Raw genomic sequence first — 6,717 nt, 5'->3', positions numbered from 1 at the left:
TAAGTTTCATTTTTTGCTTTAATCATTATTTCATGGGATGTGAACATCGCTGGAAATGCCAGCATTTGTTGCCAATCCTTAATTTCCCTTTGAGGGCACTTAAGGGTCAACCATATTACAGTGGTCTGGAGTCACATGCAGGCTAGACAAGGTAAGGACAGCAAATTTTCTTCCCGAAAGGACATTAGTGAACCAGATCCAGGTTTTTATGACAATCCATGATAGTTTCATGGTCACTATTGCTGAGGCTAGCTTTATTCCAAACTTTTTTTTTTGATTAATTGGGTTAAAATTCCATCGGCTGCCAAGGAGGACTTGATCCCATGTTCCCATACCCTAAACATTAGCCCGGCCCCTAGATCATAAGTCCAGTGACATTACCACAGTGTCTGGGCCACCGTCTTTCATTTAAGCGTACCATACTATGAGCAGGGAGGCCACAAGTGCTCTTGGGGCCCAGGCCGTCAAGAGTCCTTAATTGGACCATGAGAGAATTGAAAGGCTCTACCTTAAATGCAAGTTATTTTCTTTCACTTTAAATTCTGCTAGTCTAGGAGGCTCAATAATCAATGCAATAATGTCAAAGCAGAACACATGCCGTCATAATCTTCTTAAATGATTAGAAGGATATCCAGAATAAGCACCTCAGCAGCGAGACCACAGTTGGAGCAAGTGGGCAGGATCATTTTGTTCTGTCTGTGAGATTGGAGTTTCTGCAAGTTACATCGATGCCTGTTTATTCGATGGATAACATCCAACTCTGAAACATTGAGTTGCTGAATGTTAAGTTGGCACAAGTTTTAAAATGGAAGTCTCCAAACAGGAACTTGAATATCCGCAGAAGCTGTTGAATTATATGGATGGGTTTCTCATTTCTAAGGTAGGTCAAGTTTTCATGGAGGTAGGCGAGTAATCCGTTCCCAAAAGCATTCATAACATTTCTTCTAAGGTGCGTTTACCAGTTGTTTAGATTTAATGCACATCATGTGAGTCATTTTGAGTTTGTGCGATTATTTAAAAAGGGTGGCAGTGAATCAGCAACCCAGTTTTGCATCCTTCCAGAATTTTATTTCCAATAACTGAAAGAGAAATGAAAATTCAGAAAGGGATCATCTTGCTTGACCAATCTTTTGAGGAAGTGACATCTCAGATGGGATTGCAGAAAGCCCCATGAAGGTATTCGGCATGAAAGACTATTAGCCAAGTTCAAAGCTGTGCAGATTCAAGGAAGTTTTTGGGTATAGACTGAAGGGTGGAAAACAACAGTGTAATTGTTAGAGGAGTTTGGCCAGGGACTAATCTAGGTGCCTCCAAGGGACCAGTACGGCCTCTAATTCACACCAATGAACTGAATTCAGATCAACTCAATGCCAACTGATCAGATTTGCAGATGATGCTAAGCCAAGAGGGCAGTGAAAATGGAAAAGACAATACCACTACGATGGCAATACTACTAGAATAGTCACTGGACTAGTAATCCTGAGACCCAGGGTAATGCTCTGGGGACCTGGGTTCAAATCCTGCCATGGCAGGTGGTGGAATTTGAATTCAATAATAATCTGAAATTAAAAGCCTAATGATAACCACGGTTGATTGTTGTAAAAACCTATCTGGTTCACTAATGTCCTTTAGGGGAGGAAATCTGCTGTCCTTACCTGGTCTGGCCTACATGTGACTCTGAACAAGGGCAATTAGGGATGGGCAATAAATGCTGGCCTAGCCAGTGATACCCACATCCCATGAAAGAATGAAGAAAATTTTGGGACAAGATACATAAGTGGGCCAAAACGTAGCAAGTACATTGTGCCACATATAAAAGGGAAAGTTTGATAACACATATAGATTATGAATGGCATTGAGATGATTAAAGATGAAGCTGAAAGCGACTGAGCAGTGTCAGTGAACTCAAGATTTCCGACCAATTCAGAACAGCAACCAACAAAACCAATACCACACAAAAACAAAAATACCTGGAAAAACTCAGCAGGTCTGCAGCATTGGTGGAGAGGAACACAGTTGACGTTTCGAGTCCTCATGACCAATACAATGTTCATTAGAGCCAACACAGTAGAATAATCACAGAATTTTAACAGCACAAAAGGAGGCCATTTGGCCCATTGTTTCTGCACTGGCTCCTCCAAATGAGCACTGTGACCTAGTGCCATTGCCCTGCCTTTTCCTCGTACCATATAAAATTCAGGAAAAAAATGATCAAATTCTGTGATGTTCTAGTCAGACTAGAAAAGACAAGGCTGACCTAACAGAACTATTTTTAGCAAGGGTAGATGTAGAAAAAATATTTCCACTTGTAGGGGAATCCAAAACTCAATGCCATATATATGCAGTAATCCTGACTGAATCCAATTAGCAAATCAGCAGAAATGTCTTTTCTTAGAGAGTAGTTACAATGTAGAACTTGATACCAAATTGATTACAGGCAAATAGCATGGATGGGTTTAAGGGGAAGCGAGGTACATTAAGAAGAAAGGAAAAGAAGGTAACGCAGATAGGGTTAGATAAAGTAGGATGAGAAGAGGTTTGTGTGGAGCATAAAACACTGGCATTGACCATTGGGCCAAATGGCCTGTTTCTGTGCTATAAATACTTTGTAATACACAATATCAATTATATGTAGTTCTGGTCACTGAGACTCATTGGAGCCAAGTGAGAGAAGAGTCACAAGAGAGTCTGTTGACATCTCTATGTTAACCATGAGGTGCACAGTGTCAGCCAGTGACTTGTAGGTGAGGCAATACTTATGACAGGACGCACTGCAAAAATAGTGTATTTTGCAACAAACGAGGATGCAATCAGAGTTTATTGACAAAGTGTATATAAAACGAGTCTTCGGCTACCGATCTCATGACTGTAACTCCAACAACTTCTGACCTCAGTCAGGGTCTCCTCTTTTAAGACACACAGCCTGCTCAGTCTGTGTTTTGTTCTGACAGCTGTATCCACTCACTTCTGGTATAAGTGTCACCTGTGGCTCCGAGCCACAAAATTCTGGGTTCAAGTCCCACTCCAGTGCTTGAGCACAAAAATCAAGGCTGATATTCCAGTGCAGTACTAAGGGAGTGCTGCACTGTCTTTCAGATGAGCTCTTAGGGATGGGAAATAAATGCTGGCCTAGCCAGCGAAGCCCATATCCCACAAATGAATAAAATAAAAAATTACAGCAGTGATTGCTCATCAAAAGTGCTTCACTGGCAGTAAAGCGCTTCGAACATCTGGTGGTCACTAAAAGTGCTAAGTAAATGCAAGCCTTCCATGTGCTCTCTTAAAACCTTGTAAATATTTATGTTTGCTTTTTAAGGTTATTTTTTGTATGTATCCAACTGAGACCAATTGACAGTTTTGTATTTTCAATACAATAACGTTCTCTCAACTGAACTCTGGAGAAAAATGGAAATCGCTGCAGTGCATGAACTCTGCGGTACTTTCAAGTGACAGGTCAGCTCAAAGCAAAGTGAATGACACCACTGTGTAAGCTGTGTAGGACTTAAGAACATAAGAACCTAAGAAATAGGAGCCAAGCAGTAAGCCATTCAGCTCCTCGATCCTGCTGTGCCATTCAAAAAGATCATGGCTCTAATCTTGGCCTCAGCTCCACTCTCCTGCCTGCTTCCTGTGGCCCTTGACTCCCTATAGTTCAAGAATTTGTCTCTCAGCAAGATGCAGTGAGTGAAGGATGGCAAAATAATACAGATATAAAAGGAGAACATGCTGGAAAAACTCAACAGGTCTGACAGCATCTGGGGAGAGAAAAACAGTTAACGTTTCGAGACCATGTGAGTCTTCTTCAGAGCTCGAAACGTTAACTCTGTTTCTCTCCCCACAGATGCTGCCAGAACTGCTGAGTTTTTCCTGCATTTTCTGCTTTTGGTTCAAATTTCCAGAATCCGCAGTATTTTGCTTTTAAATAATATTGATTCTGTGCACAAAATCAGTCACAGTCACTTATAATACGCTGAGCTCCAGGCTTGATGACAGGGTGGGGGAGGGAACCAATCATCCTGAGTGGAATTGGTGATGCAATTACATGCAACCGATTCAGAGGGGAGGGGGTTCACCATACAAGGGGGTATTTTCTCTTCACATTTGTATTAATCATTCTTAGCTCAGCTGGTTATGAAGGTGAAGGTGCCACCTTGAGGCAGTATACAGTTCCGAGTGGACAGAAGTCTAACAGGCCTGCTCATTTACATGATATAACCTGCGGGGATAAACTAAAGTACCTTGTATTGGGAATGGGAAAAGAAAAAAACAATGCTTGGTAAACCATCTTATCATATCAAACCATCTCAATGCTTTAATATTCTTTTGAGGATCAGGGTCATTCAAAGAAGTAGGCATTCTAAAGTAGGCGTGTTCCAATTGCTGAGGCGAGATTTGCCCTTTTTTAAATTGTTTTTGTTGAGGAGGAATTATTGGCCAGAGGTGCTGAGGAACTCCTTGCATTTTCACAAGGCTTTCCCCACAATTAGAGAATTGTTATGGTGCAGAAGGAGACCACTCAGCCCATCATCTCTGCACCGGCTCTCTAAATGAGCCATTCTCCTACCTTCCCCCTGTAACCCTGCACATTCTTCCTTCTCAAATTACAGTCTAACTCCTTTTTGAATGCGGCGATTGAACCTGCCTCCATCTCACTCTCAGGCAGTGCATTCCAGACCCTAACCTCTGCTGTGTGGAAAGGTTTTTCCTCATGTCGCTGTTGATTCTTTCGTCAATTATTTTAAATCTGTGCCCTCTCATTCTCGATCCTTTCATGAGTGGGAACAGTTTCCCCCTATCTACCCTCTCCAGACCCCTCATGATTTTGAATACCTCTAACAGATCTCCCCTCAGCCTTATTTTATTCAAAGAAAACAGTCCTAACTCCTCCAATCTATCCCTTATAATGGAAGCCCCTCATCCCTGGAAACATTCTCGTGAATCTTTTCTGCACTCTATCCAATGACTTCATATCCTTCTTAATGTGTGGCACCCACAGCTGCATGCAATATTCCAAATTAGCACCTTATAGAAGTTCAAAAGAACCTCTTTTTTTTTACTTGATGTCCCTATTAATAAAGCACTGTATGCTTTATTAACTGTTCTCTCAACTTGTCCTGCCACATTCAATGACTTATACACATATACATCCAGGTCTCTCTGCTCTTGCACCCCTTTTTAAAGTTGTACCCTTTATTTAATATTGGCTCTCCTTGTTCTTCCTACCAAAGTGAATCACTTCACATTTCTGCGCATTGAACTTCATCTACCACCTGTCTGCCCATTCTCTAACTTGTCTATGTCCCTTTAAAGTTCTACACTATTCTCCTCATAGTTCACAATGCTTTCAAGTTTTGTATTATTTAGCATCCACCACAAGAAGATGATCTAGTCCTTAAGAATGGCATCTCTGACAATGCTGCACTCCTGCTACAGGCTTGGACATGCAGCCTCCTGGCCCAAAGTGTTACCAACTTAACCAAACTGATGACAAAAACGTAAGGGTCAAACTTCCTGGTAAGAATGGCTAAATTGCACAGCAGATTCTGCATAATTTTAGACCATAAGACCATAAGACATAGGAGCAGAAATTAGGCCATTCGGCCCATCGAGTCTGCTCCGCCATTCAATCATGCTGATAGGTTTCTCAACCCCATTCTCCCGCCTTCTCCCCGTAACCTTTGATCCACTTACCAATCAAGAACCTATCTATCTCGGTCTTAAATACACTCAATGACCTGGCCTCCACAGCCTTCTGTGGCAATGAATTCCATAGATTCACCACTCTCTGGCTAAAGACGTTTCTTCTCATCTCTGTTCTAAAAGGTCTTCCCTTTACTCTGAGGCTGTGCCCTCGGGTCCTAGTCTCTCCTACTAATGGAAACATCTTCCCCACGTCCACTCTATCCAGGCCTTTCAGTATTCTGTAAGTTTCACTCAGATCCCCCTCATTCTTCTAAACTCCATCGAGTATAGACCCAGAGTCCTCAAACGTTCCTCATATGTTAAGCCTTTCATTCCTGGGATCATTCTTGTGAACCTCCTCTGGACCCTCTCCAGGGCCAGCACATCCTTCCTGAGATATGGGGCCCAAAATTGCTCACAATATTCTAAATGTGGTCTGACCAGAGGCTTATAAAGCCTCAGCAGCACATCCCTGCTTTTATATTCTAGTCCTCTTGAAATAAATGCCAACATTGCATTTGCCTTCCTAACTACCACGTCAACCTGCAAGTTAACTTTAAGAGAATCCTGGACTAGGACTCCCAAGACCCTTTGCACTCAAGACTTCCGAATTCTCTCCCCATTTAGAAAATAGTCTATGCCTCTAATCTTCCTACCAAAGTGCATGACCTCACACTTGCCCACGTTGTATTCCATCTGCCACTTCTTTGCCCATTCTCCTAACCTGTCCAAATCCTTCTGCAGCCCCCCCGCCTCCTCAATACTACCTATCCCTCCACCTATTTCTGTATCATCTGCAAACTTAGCCAGGATGCTCTCAGTTCCTTCATCTAGATCATTAATGTATAAAGTGAAAAGTTGCGGTCCCAACACTGACCCCTGCGGAACTCCACTAGTCACTGGCCGCCATCCTGAGAAGGACCCCCTTATCCCCACTCTCTGCCTCCTGCCAGACAGCCAATCTTCTATCCATGCTAGTACCTTGCCTCTAACACCATGGGCTCTTATCTTACTGAGCAGCCTCCTGTGCGGCAC

The sequence above is a fragment of the Carcharodon carcharias genome, chromosome 11, assembly GCF_017639515.1.
Source record: "Carcharodon carcharias isolate sCarCar2 chromosome 11, sCarCar2.pri, whole genome shotgun sequence".
Taxonomy (NCBI): domain Eukaryota; kingdom Metazoa; phylum Chordata; class Chondrichthyes; order Lamniformes; family Lamnidae; genus Carcharodon; species Carcharodon carcharias.
The sequence above is the reverse complement of the archived record's forward strand: the minus strand, read 5'-3'. Positions refer to the sequence as shown.